The sequence below is a fragment of the Uloborus diversus genome, chromosome 5 (assembly GCF_026930045.1).
Source record: "Uloborus diversus isolate 005 chromosome 5, Udiv.v.3.1, whole genome shotgun sequence".
Classification (NCBI taxonomy): Eukaryota; Metazoa; Arthropoda; class Arachnida; order Araneae; family Uloboridae; genus Uloborus; species Uloborus diversus.
Genome location: NC_072735.1, coordinates 145,585,012 through 145,603,251, shown reverse-complemented (window position 1 = coordinate 145,603,251; position 18,240 = coordinate 145,585,012).

The window sequence follows — 18,240 nt, the reverse complement described above, 5'->3', positions numbered from 1 at the left end:
CTTTCATGTCTTTTTTACAAAATAATTATGAAATATTTGTGTTTATTTAAATACAAGTATTTTTCAAAGAAATATTTACTAATTTCTTTGCTATTTTGTTTATTTATTGTAGACATTTTTTTTTTGTTTGACATTCCAAATTATGATTAAGTGTTATCTCTATTATTCATTTGTTATGTGTCCTCTACTTCCATTGTTTTGTTTTATTTTAAAGTGTTGTTGACATTGAAATTTTAAGTCATCGTTTTTAATCACAATCAATATCATACGGAGATTATTTATTTTAGAGATTAATTAAATTATGAGATTAATTGGCTTCTAAACATTAGATACCATTTGGACATAGGGCTAAGACATTAGGTTTCAAATAAAGAAATTGTGGAACCAAAACCTGCTGCAATGAATCTCATTCCTTCACATTATCGTACTTAATCAAAGCTTAATTTCTACCTAAAGAAGTGTAAAATCCCCATAGTTTTCAGAACTGATTAACCCCTGGTGCAACTAGGTAAGGGGTTATTAGTTTAGCTTGTGTATCTAATAAAGTATGTACGTGTATCTAATAAAGTAGTGAATGGCGTCATAGTCGTAGCTCCTGAACGGATGAACTGATTGATTTTGATCCTTTTCTTTTGTTCAAAAGGTAAATTGATAGTGTTCTTAGCTGATCTGATCTTTGTACGATGTGAAAACCGAAAATATTAATTTAATTAAAAATATTATTACTGTTTTTCATAATTTTTGCTGGGGAAACTTTCTCCCACTTTTAAAATATTACAACCAATCGATGGAATGAACTTTCTCCAACTGATAGAATTTGTTTGGATCCTCCAAGCTGTGTACAATACAAGTTATAATTTTTTTTGGTAAAATTTTATACAATTCTACGCGATTTATTCACACGATTGGTAACGATTTCATTGTTGACAGATAAGAAGAGAAAGCTTAATGATTTAAAATTACATTCACATGGCATCGATGCAGAATAGAATTCTACATACAGATACAATGCACTAATAAATGGAAAATTGCAATTTTTGGACTATATTAGTCTGGCTCTGAGGTGTAGAATTAAGCCCCGACCACAATATTTACCTTATGATGAATAAATTATTTTCTGTGTCACTGTTATTCACGTGTAGTAAATTTTGAAAAATAGGGATGACAAAAATAGGCAAACTGCGTGAGAGCTCTGAAAGAATAGGGGGACTGACCTTGAGTGAAATGAATGTGGCCATATCTACTTTTTTAAGATGTTTTTTGCAATTGCTTCTAGGTACATTTATGGACCTCTTTTGCAGTAAAACTTTTTCATTTCTTGCTCAAGCATTTCTACGTTGTGATTGTAAAATTGGTGGAAAATTGAACAATTTGTGTGAGTGTATTTAATATTTGTACATTTTTTGTTCCTAAATATTAAACTGATTTTCATAGTAAAATGACTGCTACATATACTATTTTACATTCATAATTGTATCTGGTATGTATAACCAAACATCTTTAATGTTGTGTCAAATGCAAGCATTGTATGAGTTAGATTTATTTCATTTTATATATATATATATATATATATATATATATATATATATATATATATTGTAATGTTGGAATGAGAATATTTTGATGAGGGTGAAAGTAATAATTTTTAATCCATAGTACTAATACGATATTCATGAATCTAGCTACCACAAAAAAATTAAGATTAATTTTAAGTTTATATTCAAAATGTTGTCTTTTTTTTTTTTGATGTGAAGCTCATGTAATAAGTGAACTAAAGTTATGCTATTAATAAAAAATAACTCTACTGTACTGCAGTTAATTTAATTTTTAAATAATTTTAAATACATTTTCTTTTGTGGAAAGTTACTTTTAATGCACAATTCATGTACAATCATTTTTAAACAACTTTTACAATTTGTTCAAAAATGATTATATTTAAAAAGCTATAAACAATTTAATTTTTAATATTTGCATGTCATGTTAAAGTATGCATTTTAAGCCGAATTTGAAGACTGTGATAATATTATTATTGTATAAGTTAAAGCTGGCTTTGTCTTTTTTTAAAAAAAAATTTGAATGGAAATTGTTTTATAAAGTTGTTAGTTACGTAGTTTTCTACATATTCACTTTTATTGAAAATTTGTTTATATATTAAAATGTTTGCGATTGATATTGGATTTTTAACTGTTGTGTTATGTAACATGAGTTTTATTTTAATAAAACTGTCTTTAAAATAGAGAAAATTTTTCTAAGTGTTAATATACAACTCCAAAATATTGAGAGTAATAAATTATTGGGAACAAGTTAGACTGTAAATAAGTATTACTCAGTGCTGGTAGAAGACTTTTCGTCATTCAACAATCAAGTAAAAACAATGAGCAGCTTGAGTAGGCATACTTCTTTAACGCTACATTGCTGACTACTTTTGCATTATCATATGAAAAACTTTTAATGTTCTTGTTTATTTTTTTTTCCCTAAATTTAAATATTTCATTTAGAAAGTTATAAATTCTACATTAACTCTAAATATTGATTTAGGAAACATGTTGCATTCAAGACTCAACAGAAAGTCACTGATTCAAATTACTGAGAATATCACTTCAATTTTTTGTGTTATAAGTGTATTAACATTTTAAATGAATAAAATCTTTTACAGCATACGAATATATGCAAGGTTGGCGAAAATCTTTTAGTTTGTACGAAATCGAAAATTAAAATAAATTGTTTCTTGCTTTAGCAGATGCAAACAGTTTTATAGATTCAATAAAAATAAAGTAAAACAAATAAAAATTAAAGCTTAAGTATGCAGCAAAGGAAATTGTCAGATATCTTCATATCCATAAGATCACTTCTTTTTGCTTGCGTGCATTATTATAATTATTATTTCTGAAAATTTGTGCCTTTTTTTAATGTTGTTGTACTATATATTTTTACTTAACTACATTTCAAGATGTAATATAATTATTTTTCTTCGTAAAATATTACGATTTATATTGATAAATTAATGTTTATTAGGAGTACATTTGACTCTTCTAAATGTACATATGAGACTTTTCTTTAGTGTTTACAGCTATTCCTCACTACTTCGTGCTTCGATTTTCGCGGTGTTTTCAAACACATAAACCTTTTCCAATGAGCTCATGTTAACATTTTTCTTCCCAAGTAACAAATTTTTGTTTTGATCAAGGCAAGTTCTTCTCTTAGCGGTTTTATACTAGAGCGAGCTGGGGGGGAGGGGGGGGGGTTCACATATTTTTGGGAATTATATTTCCACTGCAAATCATACATTGGTGGGACCTTTCTTTTCTTAAGCTGTCAAGTCAAGAAATCAATAGGATACCCAAATTTCTGAGAATGAAGCTGAAAAACTAGCAATTCGCTGCTTCTTGGACATGTTCTGTTGAGGGAGGGGACAAACACAAGTGCAATAAATCTAGTAGCAAAAGTGTTATTTATGAAGATGAGAGATACCACTAGGAGCAAGTCCCCCCATCTGCCTTTGGTCCCTTAATAGCCCAATGCACACAAGGATTCCACAACTATACTGTATTTTCGGACGTAAGCGCCGCGGCACTTACGGGAAAAAAAAGTTTATAAATTGCCGAAGCAGCAGATACAGCAGGTGCGCATACGGTTTTTTTTTTAGTTTACAACATTTTACAGGAAATAAACTATTTTAAAAAGAAGGAAAAGGAAATGTTTGGAACTTTCTTCAGAATGATCGGAAATGTGTTTTGAATAAAAAGTAACAAAATTTTCCTTTTGAATTTCTAGTAGCATTATTAATCATGCTCCCCCCCCCCCCCCCCCCCAAGCGATCAACTATGCAAAAAACTGATGAATTCATAATCGGCGTGTCCCACCTTTTTCGCACAGTTTAGCTTCTACTGTAATTTAAGTCTTTTTTAATTAACGGTAAGATAATGTTAAGAGTTCGTGAAACAACTTCAAACTTTCTTTAAATGACGACACAGTTCTTGAGAAATCATAAGAGATTTATAGTACGGTGCAAATAGCCCAAAAAATGGCCTAACCTCAACATCCAAAGTAAAAGTTTCCCTCCAACTCCAAATTGTTCTATACAGTCCACATATTGTTTGGTAAAAAGTTACACCGTTTTCAGCGTCGGGTTTTGGGGGGGGGGGGGGGGAGAAGTTGGTAAATTAGTAGTTTTTATCAGTTTTTCGGAAATATTTAGAAAACTATGGCATTTAGCGCAAAAAGTTCAATGTACAAAATAATGTGCACTAAATTACGAACAAAATGGTCCTAAGCATTATTTTTTTAAGTGAATTGTTCTAGAGTTACAAAAAGTGTAAAAGTAGAAAATGTTCAGATTTTTTTTGATTTTTCGGAAAAAATATTCGTTATCACTAAGGAAACTAATTTTTTGTATGAAATGTGTTTCGTAAAAGTCTATTGCGATTTTAGGGGCCGTTGGTACGTTTGTGATAAACCCTTGAAAGAACTACAGCCTCACCACTTACTCAAGGGGCTCTACTTTTAAGGGAAAAGAGTTTTTCATGGGCTAAGGCTATATAAACCTGCGGCACGGAGAAACCCTTACTTCTCTGGACAATGCCGCATTAAAAATAAATATATTTCCAACATAGATGATTTCAAAATGTAAAAATATCACCTGCATAACAATTATGATTTATAAATATATCGTTTTTAATGATAACATTTTTATAAGTGCAGCTTTTGAAGTTTTTCTTTAGAAAATAGGCATATTTGCCTGTACATTGCAACAATATTTCATTAAACTTTTTGAAGTTCGTAACCTGAGTTCAATAGCAATTTTTAATAAAAATGTAGGACGTTAAATCTGACACATTGATGTAAAGTATTCATCAGTATTCAGCACTGTTCAAACATAGCGCCGTCCTCTTCTAGATTTTCGTCTATGATATTAGTGTCCCTGTTATTACATCCTAGACCTGAGCAATTACTGCCCATGCTTGAGCTGTTTAAACCATTATTTCTGCACTCGCAGTTACAGACACATTCGTATTTGCAAATGCACTTTATGAGTGAAAGTAGTTCCTGGGGAGTTGCAGAACACATTGTTGTAATTGGTCTCAGGTATTCATCAATCTTCTTCCACCCCCACTGGAGTGGATTCTTTTTCTCATTCAGCCACTGCTGGACCTGGTGGTAGGTTCTATACGAATGCTGCCTGGAAGCTGCTGAAGTGGGGGGTAGAGCAGCCAACTTGAACAATGAGTGTATGGGCTGCTTTGCAATAGCCTGCAAGTAACACTGGTAGCGAAAGCTATCTTCAGTATTCGTGGCTCCAAACATCGCAAGAAGGAAATGCTTTCCTGCGGCATTCACCGCACTAAGGACAGCTTTGGGTTGGTTAAAGACAAGAAGCTTCGTAGGAAGAGCGTTACTGGCTTGCACTTTCCTACACGGCGATTTTTTCCCTTTCTTGTAGATAGGTGATGCAGTGTCACATTCTGTGAAGGCGTATTATTGCTATGAGTAGACACTTTTCATATCTCCAATGACTCGCTCAAAGTCAGAAATAGTGTACACCCTTTTTCTGCTGATTGCCTTTCTTTGGTACAACCATTTTCAATTCGTTTTCTGATTGGGTGTGAACAGTCAACAAGACTAGTAAGTCCGTGTCATCACCAATCACACAAGCTTCAACTCCATTCTTAGCTTTATCAATCGATGTTAACACTATTAATAAGTCAGCATCATCCGCTTGATGAACTGTGCCATCACCTCTTTGCAGTGTATTGTAAGGAGAGAAATAAGGCCCATTTTGTTCTTAGCATTAGCTAGAAATTCACTTTGATTGATAGTTACATCAATTAAGTCTTCAACTTTCACTTCAATGTTAGCGATAGAACGTGATCTGCGTAATGTTCTTTATCTTTTGTGGTTCCTTGCTCGTATCCATCAAAAACGACAGTTGCTGGCACATAATGAGAAATAATGCAATCGATGCATTGCTTTCAAATCTATCTGAAAGTAGCTGGCTGTCGCCCGACAACACGATGAAGGAGGTGACCTCCATCAATGATGTAGGACTCTTTTTTTTTAAATCTGGGGTGAGTGATAATTCATTTGAATCTGGAACCAAAACAGACACCATTGAAGATTTGCTCTCCTTCCACATCAAGCCAAATTTGTCCAACAAAAATGGAGGATATGCACATAATTCAAATTGAAATATTTCTTGCAGTCTCTCCATCACTTCTTACAATGCACACCATCCGATGTAAGAGAGTATTAGGGTTCACACAAACAGTGGTGTTGTTAATTGTCATAGACATGGTAATAAAGGCAAGAGACTGAAAAGCTAACTTTCTTTTCAAGTGTTTGTATCTCACTGAATGTTTTGTTCTTAATCTCTTTTAAAGCTAGTAGTTCAACATCAAGTGCTTTATCACAGTTCACGTTTTCATCTGCTACAATTCCAGTTGGTAACGATCCGGTGTTTTTGAAAACGGATTGTGTTCCTCAAGCCAAAAAATAAAAGTTTGCTAGTCCTTCTATTTTTTTTTCTGTCTTGCTTTTCGTAGATCCATACGCTGCTCTGAAGAGACGATACGCACAATTGCTTCACACATGCGAGAACAAACCGGCATGGAGTTAATCTAAGTCGCAAAAGTTGTCGCTGTAATTCCTCTACCTCCGGGGTCAATTCACAAATGCTACTCTTGGATCTCCTCAAAACCTGCTCAATGGTCATGTCACTACAGACCAAAATTGTCATGGGAAGTCATACAATGTAATTTACTCGAGACAAAATTAATAAAATCGAACAACTGTTCATAATACAGTGAAATCCCGTTACAACGAACTTCAAGGGACCGCAAATTTTTTTCGTTGTAACGGGAATTTCGTTGTAATGGAACTCAAATAATGTAATGGCAGTTATATAGGACTAAAAATGTAGTTCGTTGAAATGGAAATTTCGTTGTACTGGTATTCGTTGTAACGGAATTTCACTGTATCATTCTGTACTACAAGCACTATGATGGTGTACAATGTACACTTTTGCATATTAAGCGTGGCTTTCTTTTTACTGAAACCTTTTTAAAATTTTTGTTTCAATTGCGTCATGTTTTTACATCATGCATTTTTCTTTTCAATTTCTTAAAAAAAAAAAAAAAAAAAAAAAAAGAAAATGCATTTTTGCCTGATAAAAATCTAATTTTAAGCCTCAAAATTTACCCAGAAAGTATTACGTATCTCCCCAGAAAACTCCATTCTAAAATTTTTCTCCTAAACTTAGGGGCCAAATCTTTAAGTTGGAAACCCTGGATACGACTGACAGACCAGCGCCGCGCTTGTAGTTAACTGGTTCTCGTTCGCAGTATTTCTACGTTTCTAACCTCATGTGGTGCCTCTTAGGTTCTTTTAGATTACAATGCGATTGTACAATATTACTATTTAATAAAATTGTTTAGTTTTTTCTGTTTACGTAGTAGTTAGAATTTCATTTTTCCAAAAAATCTGTAAAATGCGAAAATTTTCTACTTTTACACCCGCCGTAACTCTGGAAGCAGTCACTCAACAAAAAAATTCTTAGAACCATTTTGTTCGTAATTTAGTGTAGATTATTTTGTATATTGCACTTTTTTGCGCTGAACGGCATAGTTTTTTAAATATTTCCGAAGAACTGATAAAAACTACTAGTTTACCAACTTCTTTCCCCCCTCCCCCAAAAACCCGACGCTGAAAACGATGTAACTTTTTACCAAACAATATGTAGACAGTATACAACAATTTGAAATTGGCGGAAAACTTTTACTTTGGATGTTTAAGTTTGGGTCTAATTGCATTGTACAGGGCCGTATCCAGAGGGGGGGGGGGGGGGCTGACGGGCCCGCCCCCCCGAAACCCGAAATGTTTTGTACCGTAAAACAGAAGGTTTTTTTTTTTAATTCCTAATGTCAGAAAAGGAAAATAACAAAGTTTTTTTTTATTCTTAATTTTGCTACTGTTCAAAATTTATAATATTTTGCAGAAATACAGAAAAAGCAGTTCTAGTTCTCATTAGCTGCAAGACATACTTCAAATTTAGACCTTTAATTAGGACTTCCTGCTTTCTTTCCCAATTCAATTCAGGGCAGTCCAGGGTTAAAGCAGGCCCTTGGTCAGTTCGGTAGACTTTTCAGTTTGGTAGACTTTTCAAGTCTACCAAAGTCTTTTTTTTTGGGGGGTCCCTCCATATTGTTTACCCATATTTTCAACCCTAGGTTTAAAAATATTGGGCCCCATTTAAGCTCCGGCCCGGGCCAACAGGTGTCCCTTCTCCCCTCTTTGCACGACCCTGCCCTCCTCCCCCTAAAACTCTTATAAAACTTACACTGTACTGATTTCGAGCCGGGAACTCCCCAAAGGCTGGGCCCCTAGTTTCCGATTAGGAGAGTATCTTGTTACCAAGATGTGCCAAATTCAGCTCCTTGATACATCCTGAGTAAAAAATGCAAAAGTCACGATTTTCGCGTTTTTGTAGCATAATTTTCAAGATCATTTTTGTGACTGATATGTTTCTTGTCTTGCATTTATTTAATGCCGAATTCAGTATCAGGAAGTTCTTTTGTTATTGCTTGTTTTTTTTTTCTTACTTCTACTGCATACTGTTAATACTACCTTTAGTATGAGAAATAAAATAACACTTACTCTACTCTCTTTCATTTTCTGCACTACTTGTGATTGAAAAAAAAAAGTTTGTTTCGAGAAATATTTCGTTGCATTTATTTTTAATTTAAAACGGGTGTGTCTTACAAAGTTATAATCATTTTGTAAGACTGTGCAATCAACTTTTGAAAAGTGTGAATAAAGAGCTTCAAATAATTTCACCTGTTCGAGAGTCTTTGAAAATTATTTAAGTTTTTGAAATTCCTTGAAAAGTTCTTCCATTTTGTATCTTATCAAGAAAATAAAGTATGAATTGTCCAAATGGCCAGAATATTACTCTTCCGTTCTTATTTTCTGAATGTCTACACCATTTCTTTTAAACTGTTTTGTACAATTTTCATACTGTAGGGCATTTAATGGAAAAAAAAAAATGGGGGTAGGGGGAGTGATCAAAAACAAACTTCACTAAAAGTCGATATGAGCAGATGGCGAAGTGCTTCTCTTTTCTCCTCTCTCGTTTTTCCTCTCTGTCCATTAAGTTCCATGATTTGTCGAGCATGCAATTTTTATTTTGTTTGATCTTGATTTGCAAAAGAATATATAACTTTTAAAAGACTTTGTTTGCCTAGTTTTTTTTTCATATTTTTGTTGTCTCAATTACCTAATATAAGGCCTCAAAATAAAGATTTTTTTTTCGAAATTTTCTCGGGGGGAACCCCCCCCCCCGGACCCCCTGAAATTATGGATGTTCTACATCCGACTTAAAGGGACACTCTCCTGTTATCCTTACCACTACAAGGTGAATAAGAAAAATAATAAGAAATTAAAATAACAACATCCAAACAGTGGAATCATTAAAAATCGAAACAAAAAGTCTTCTATGTTAACATTTTTATGCGTTTGTTGTGTCTATATATACTATATGTATGTGTGTGTGTTAGGGCAATGTGCTAATCCGGGCCCCTCCCGAAAAAAAATTCTGGATACGGCCTTGCATGAAAAACTACTTACTTGAAATTAACAATTCCTAAAAATTCATAACAAGTTAAAAGTGACTCAAATTCTTCATTTGATTTTTTCTTGTACATTTGCAACCGTGGTAATCTACTTATCAACAAAATAACTCCTTATTCAAGTTAGGCTCATTACTTAAGATTAGCCCAATGTTTTTCGATGGAAACATAAATATTCATAGGTTTTTTCTTAAATGTCTATTTGTGTGCTTATTTGACGCATAACTGAATAAACTTTTAGTACAATCTAATGCTTTTGCCAAGGGGTCAACTTACAAAGGGTTTTTTACAATACTCCAAACCAAAGCTGGTGTATATTAGTGGTCAAGATAGACAGGTGGTCAATATAGAGAGGTGGTCAAGTTACAGAGGTTTTCCTCCATTATGCAGGATAGGACTAATTCCGTTCCTGACAAAAGTGGTCAACTTAGACAGGTGGTCAACTTACAAAGGTGGTCAACTTTAAAGGTTTTACCAGTGAAACCTGTGTAAGTTGACCGTTTGCGGTGCAGTACTTTGGTGGTCAACTTATAGAGGGTAGTACTGAAAACTTTTTTTTTGTCATTTCTTGCCCTATGCATTCATTTTTTAACTAATTGGAATATTTTTAACTCACTTTCATTGTTTAACATTACTTCAAAACAATAAGAAAAAATGTTATTTAAATATTTTTAGAGATTATTTACCAGAATGACGTGTAAGGTATCATACAAATTTAAAATTTCTGTAAAGCGATCAAAAAAAAAAAAAAATTGTCTCATTGCTTATGACCACTGCACTATTATCTACAGCTTCTAAATCAATCATCAGCAATTAAGCAAATATCAATTAAGCACCGTATACACAACGGTCACACACGTATTTACTTCCAAGTACGCAAAAAACACAGGGAAAAAGAAGGCTAATACACACAGAGCAAAATACATGCTCTCAGCCCAACGGCGCAGGAAAGTCTGACTTTGAACTCCCCGCATGACTATTTATAAATCCTTGAAAAGTTTCCACAATATTCCAAATGCTTCTCGTATTTTCTTTTCATACATTCACGAATCTTATCAATGAAAAATAGGGGGTCCATATACTTCATTTGAATGTAAGGGGGTTGTGTATTCATTACATGAAACTATTTACAGGTTACTTTACTAAGACAATTTTAGATGAAAGATAATGGATTAAACGCCAAATTTAGCTAGATTACAACAAATTAATGATAAAAATAATTACTATTTACAGAATTTGAAACAATAATGTAAAATTAAGCCAGAATGTGTTTTATGTTTTTAGTTTTTTGTTAAAAGGATTGAACTAAAATCGGAAAAATGTCCGAAATTTCGAGCAAAAATCCGGAAAATTTGCAGAATTCTTATTTCGCGGTGAAGTCCGAATCTCCTGCTTTAAGCATCGTTTTTTGGACTAAGATGCTGAAATTTAAGCGAACTTTTCCTGTAATTATTTCAAAGTAAGTTCATATAACTTTTTTAAACATCCATAAAGACGATCTTTCAAAGTTTTTTTCATGCGCAATGTAAAAATTTTCGGCAGCGATCCGAAATTCGGGAAAGTCCGTATTTGTCGGATTCAGGGTAATTAACTATCAGTAAGTAGTTATTTTTTTTTTTTTTCGAAATACACTGCTCGACATTGAAAATGCAACATCAAGAAGGAGTGTTCAGAAATTTATGCAAATTTTAGAGTAGACGTACATCACTGAGTAATGTAAATGATGCGAAATGCGCAGCTCTCCGACGCACGTGAAGTCAGATATAAGGGATGGAACTTGCAGAATGGGCAATATTCGTGTCGTTATTTCTGACTAGAGAATTATCGAAGAAATTTTGTTTTTTTTTTTTCTTGGAGGATACGTGTAACACGAGAGAGTGCTAGGCCAACGTCAACGAAGGCACTTCCAGCAGGTAGACGATTTTACGAGGGGTATGGTGGTCGAACTGAGAAGGGGAGGTTGGTCCGTACGTCAAATCACAACTGATACCCACATGGATGCGATCACGGTGCATCGGCTGTGCCGAAGATGGTTGGAACAACGAAATGTGGCAAGATTGAGGGGTGCTGGTGCAGCCAGAGTGACGTCAGAACGCGTGGATCGACGCATCCACCGACAAGCTGTAGCAGACCCACAAGTCACCTGTTCCTCGATTCTGCAGCAGATGCAAGATACCCTGAATGTTTCAGTGTCAACCAGAACCATTTCCCGTCGTTTGGTCGCACGTGGTCTGCAGTCACGGCGTCCGCTAAGAAGACTGCCATTGACCCCACAGCATAGACAGCAACCTTTAGTATGGTGCCGGACTAGAGCGACGTGGATAACAGAATGGCGAAATGTCGTGTTCTCAGATGAATCCCGCTTCTGTTTATCCAGTGATTGTCGCAAACGTGTGTGGCGTCGACGTGAAGATATATCTAATCCGGCAGTAACTGTGGAACGTCCCACCGGCATAATGGTTTGAGGTGCAATTGCGTACAATTCCATATCACCTCTAGTTCGTATTCAGGACACTATGACGGCCCAATGATACTTGGATAATGTGCTGCGGCCAGTGGCAATCCCTTACCTTCGAGGGCTACCTAATGCAATTTTTCAGCAGGATAACGCCCGACCACACAGTGCTCGCACTGTCAACATGCTCTCCAAGGCACACAGATGCTTCCCTGGCCACCATACTCTCCTGACCTGTCACCAATCGAACATGTGTGGGATGTGATTGGACGCCGTTTGCAGACTCTGTCCCTGCCTCCTTCAGAAGACGAACTGTGGCAAATGGTTGAAAGGGAATGGAGAGCCACCCCTCTGGACACCATCTGCACCCTTACTGACTCTATGCCTAGACGTGTTTCTTCGCGTATCGCTGTCCGCGGTGGTCCTATGGTCTTACATCCCACTGAGCCAACGCCGTACTCGCTCTGTATTCTGCCTATCATTTTGAAATTAAGATCATTTATTATTCCTTGCTGTCTTTGTCTTTTTTTCCAAATTTCATCACTTTTTGACCACTTCTTCTTGGTGTTGCATTTTCAATGTCGAGCAGTGTATTTAATCTGTTTAAATTGTGTTCCCAGATACCTTCAAAAAAAAAAAAAAAAAAAAAAAAAAAAAAAAAAAAACAGAAACAACTTTTCTTTCACATTGGTTGTTAAACTGAAAGCGCGGCGCTTACGTCGGGTGCGGTGCAAACTTTCAAAAATACGGCAAGTGCGAACTTTCTGGCCCCATATGATAAGCTTTAAAGCCACAGAGGTTCTTTTGTAATTTGATATGAGCAAGAAAAAAAAAAGGAAGTACAAAGCCACTTGAAAAGAATTGCTCAGTTGTCACTACTTGATGCTTATTAGAAAAGGGTGGATTAACATTTTAGTAATCTTTTACCAGAAGGAAAAAAAAGGACAGGTGGAAAACTAGAGTATTACTCGCGATTATGGCGAGATGCGCATGTCCGCAATTAACATATCCGCAAAGCAGAAAATATTTTCTTACAGCAGCGAATGTATTTGCCTCCGTCGATATTGTCTAGTTATGATTACTACGTTTTTCATTAGCAATATTAATTTTAAACAAATTAGAAGTAAAGAAGGAGAACCGGAATGATTTTGTGGCGAGAAATAAAATTTAAGCACATTTTGCTTAGGAGTTTCAAAGACTTGTCTCATTATTTTCAAGGTTTGGTTGGTTAGATTGGGTTTTTGGTTCAAGAGCCCTTGTAGGCTATACTGCGCCAATTCTTTTCAGGGATTTTAGAACCTATCAATAATTTGCACTTTCAGGTCTCTGAAATTGAGTAGTAGATTATACACTTGTACAGTATTGTTCAAACTTTGTAAGAAACGGCTATTTTAAGTTTAAAAGAAAAAATAAACATTAATTTCCTATTCAAAAAAGAAAAAAAAATCATGATTTTTTTAAAATATGATTTTGGAAGATAAGTTGTAACTATATAAACTCCTCCCAAAACTGGGGGGCATTGTCCCCTTTGCCCCCCCTATAAATCCACCCATGCTCTTCTGAACTATTCAAAAACAAAAAAGTAATGATTTTTTTTTAAAAATTTTTGGAAGATGTGTTGTTACTACATAAAGTCCTCCCAAAACTGGGGGGGCATTTCCCCCCCTCCGACCCCCCATAAATCCGCCCATGGATGTTCGTGCCCGCAGCGAATGTATCCGCACAGCAGCGAATACATCCACCGAACGCGCGGGTGTATATACTATCTTGTGCCACATGCATATACTTAACACGAGCCGAGAATTTTTAATTACCAGAAAATAATATCAGAAAGGAATATCTCATGTGTAAGTACATTATATCCTAAATGTGCAAATCAATATTCAAAAAAAAAAAAAAAAAAAAAAAAAAAATCATTAATGCAGAACATATTCTACGTACGTAGTGCACATTTATTGGAAAATAAATATTGCGAGACTTTTTCAGACGAAATACTGCAATGTACAAGAAAAGATGAAAAAATCGAATTTTGGTTAATTTCACGAGAATGTACGGCTTATTCGCGAACTAAAAAGTTTACAGGAATGTAGTTAATTATAAAGACCTGCATAAAGAGTGTTAAAAGAAAGCATTTGAATGGTACCGGAACAAGAATTTTAAACATTTTATATTCATAAAATGTTTTGGAAATTGACCAATTTTTACCTATTTGTCAAATTTTGTAGCTCGTTTCCCGGTAGCTAAACTTAATATTTTTCAGAAATATTATTAAAAATTAATTTCAAGGGGGCAAATGCAGTGCATCCTAATTGTGCAAGTCAATATCCAAAAAAGATTTTTTATGACATACCCTACCCCGGGGCTCGAAGTAATTTTGTTCAAAATTTCAAAGTTGTAGTTAAGAGTCTTCCGGGAACATGCCCGCCCAGAGGCGTAGGAAGTATATAAACGTAGGGGGAGCTGGGGCTTAAGATAGGGATTCAAAGGACAGAAGCAGTAGCGCCAATTTGCCGAGCACTCGGTACTCGGCCCAATTTTGATCAGATACTCGAGTAGTTGCAAAAAAATGAATATTGTCCAAGACAGATATTAAAATTTATAAAAAAGCGCAAGCATATATGATTTTCTGCAATCATTTACAAGTCAAATTTAAATTTTGAGAATAATGAAGTCTGTAATGCTTCAATGGAATTAGTTTTTATTTTAATGTCCCCAAAGTTAATAAAACTTATTTATTAAAAATTGTGCAAAAAAAGTAAGTGTAGAAAATATGGAATTTTTATATTATAAATGAATTTTTGCTACAAACAAAAATTAGTTATAAGAAATATAAAAATACCTTTGCTTAAAAAATAAATGGAAATAAAACAATGTTAAAAGCACAGTGCAGACACGTGTTTTGGCATTACAAGGAATTCCTTTTTCAATGCACAAAATGTGAGCTCGTGGATTTAAAGGCATCCGCCAAAAGTCGGATTCTTCTGTCGAATGTCTTTACCTTCTTTAGCTCACATTTTATGCGCTGAGAAAGACGTTCCTTGTAATGCAGAAACACGTGTCTGCAGTGTTCCTGCACATTTGTTTTATTTGCTTTTAAAAATTATTTATGTTTGGCGGACTAGAACTATAATAGATTGGTATAATTTGTTTTAATTCCAACTTGATTAATTATACCTTTTATTTATTTATTTTTAATTTTAAAAATAATTTTTTTGTAAAATTTTTGACAAAAACAAAATTTTTCAAATAATGCGTAATTAAATTTCAGCAGGAATTTAGTTTTAAGAACTGTTATATGGACAAGGAGGTCTATACAACTATTCCAATAAGTTCAAAATTCATCACATGTGTGTCCGTGGTTCTTCTTAAAACATAATTGGTACTTGGTAACTCGGCCGAGTAGTGAAAGGCCAAGTACTCGGTAACTCGGTACTCGGCCGAGTAATGAAAGGCCGAGTACTCGGTACTCAGCCAAAGTGCTACTCGGTACGTCTCTAGTTAGAGGCATAGCAATGTTTTGAAATTGAACGGAATATTATATAATCTATCATATTGTGGAGGGCAAGGTGTTCAGTCATGGGCTCTCTTCCGCGAATTTTCAGGATATTGCTCTCTAAAGACGAACATTGCAACGCTTTTTAATAATTTAGGAGGTAGGGGAGGGCTTCTGCAGCGTAGCATTTAGAAGACTTTCTTTTATGAGAACTAGAAACAAAGGAGAAGAGAAACAGTGCGCCTGAAATGTGTTTAAATAAAACGTTCGTTGTATAGTTCAGATAAATGAAAGTAAAAGTACTTCAGAGAAACTATGAAATATTGTTGGTGCTTTTTTCTAACAATAATAAGTGAAAAGGAACATTTTTAATCGTGAAAATGGATATGAAAAGTTTCCCAGAACCTCAAACATTTTGAGGGGTGCTCAAGTGCTCTCTTCCACATGCATTTTTTTTAGCATGAAAACATATCTGTGACAAAAAAAAAAAAAAAAAAAAAAAAAAAAAAAAAAAAAACCCTTAATTTTGAGAAAACAAAAAAAGAAGAATAAATATAACTTCATAAAGTCTAGATGTTAAAAAAAAAAAAAAATTGTTTTCAATAAACTCGCAGTTTTTAACATCGTAACAGTATTATTAAAGTTTTTTTTTTTTATAAATATTCTAATGGAGATTTCACTACCGATTTTGTTTAGTGAGAATTTTTGTTTTTATGTTGTAGTACCTTAGAATTCTTTAAATTATATTTATCTTTGCAAATTTTTAACTTCATGAAAAAAATCAATCCCTCACGGTTTAAATATAACAAAATAATGGATAAAAAGTTTTTTTTTTTTAGTTTCTACCGTGGGATAGTTATGGATTTTTTTTTTAAAATTATTATCACAGCAATGATATGTATCTGCAAAAGTAATTTCTGGGTATGTTACTGATTTAGGTTGTTTCTTCTGACAATATTTTCAATCAAAAATAATAAATAAAACTTTTATAGAATTTTAAAAATTTGTTCGAAAAATATGTATATCAGGCTTATAGTCTATTTCCCATGACAGAAGATCACTTTTGGTTTCGATAGACCCATCAAATAATGATATTTTCGCAATCTGATCGTATCTTTTGATCGAAACGTGGAATTAAACACCCGAAACATACGATCATAATCTCTCGAAAATTAGTTTAGAATTATTATTTGTTCTACAGTGGTGGACAAAATTATAGATTGGCTAGATTTAATGCAGTGTTAATTTTTAAAACATTTCAAATATTGATTTTTTTTTTCAATTTATCCATGTTAATAGCAAAATTACATTTTCCTAAATCTATGCTTTTGTTTTACTGAAGTAATTGCAAATGTAACTTAACTAAACTCAAATAAATAAATAAATAAATAAATAAATAAAATTTTGTCAGCTTATAATTGTGTTTACGCATTATTGTAAGTTTGTAATTTAGCATTGGTTCATTTTTGGATATCAAATGATTAAGTATTTGAATAAAATTTTACCAAACCTCAGAGTTTCTTACTTATGAGTTGATACTTTTGTCCAGGTTTCATGTATTATAAAGATATTAAAGTTGAGATTTTTTTAATTAAATTATTTATTTTATAAAGTTTATGAGTTATACTGAATTTAGGACTATTTAGTCAGTAATTTATCTTACTTTTTTTAACTAAGTTAAATTATGATTGAAAAAATGAAAAAAAAAAATGAGTTTATAATTTTGTCCAGCGGTGCATTTATATGTTTCTCATTAATTTCCAAAAACAAAACTTTTAGCAATTACTGATGGCAATATTTATTCATTCTATGGCGTTAAATTAACATTTTGGAACGAAACTTTCTCGTAATCCTGGACTTTTTACCTCTGAGTTTATACTTTTGTCCAGGTTTCACGTAATGATAAAATATTAAATTTGCAAATTTTCTAACTTTATGAATTTTTTAATTTAATTGATAAGATGTACTAATTTTAGAACTATTTCTTCAACTATTCATCTTTACTTCAATGAAAATAATTTAAACTGAGTCATGTTGTAATTGAAACAAAAGAAAAAAAAAAATTGAGTCTATAATTTTGTCCACCACTGTATAACTACATTGCTAAACTTTTGAGAACTAGCTAAAGAATTTTCTTTGATCGGGGCTGAACTTTTTATGAAGAAATGAAAAAAATAAAAAAGAGAAAGAAACGATGGATAAAAATGCTAAATAAATTTGTTTGTAAATTGGACTTTTTTTCTTTTCTTCCTCTGCATTGTTTTTTTTTTCTTTCTTTCTTTCTTTCTTTCTTTTTTTTTTTTTGATAATAGCAATAAACAAAAATATTATATGACCACTCAGTATTTTAATTTAACTTTCGTTTCATATTTTGCAAGTTTGTTTTAATCAACGAATTTAAAAAGATTCGCCGGAGATTCTTTAGATAGCGTCCGGAAGGTCAGATGTTGTTTACCTTAGAAACCTTCTTTTTGATACGTGTCTGGAGCACCTTCATATTTAAATACAAAACTGGCTCACGATTATCTCTTTTTAGTGGAAGTGTGAGATACAAATGGCATGCAAAAGTAAGAACATTAAACTGAGCTACAGTGTAATGCGTAATACACTTGCGAAAGACGAGCTCAAAGTGGAGAGGGCGGAAAACACCCCTATGTAGATAACTTGTCTTC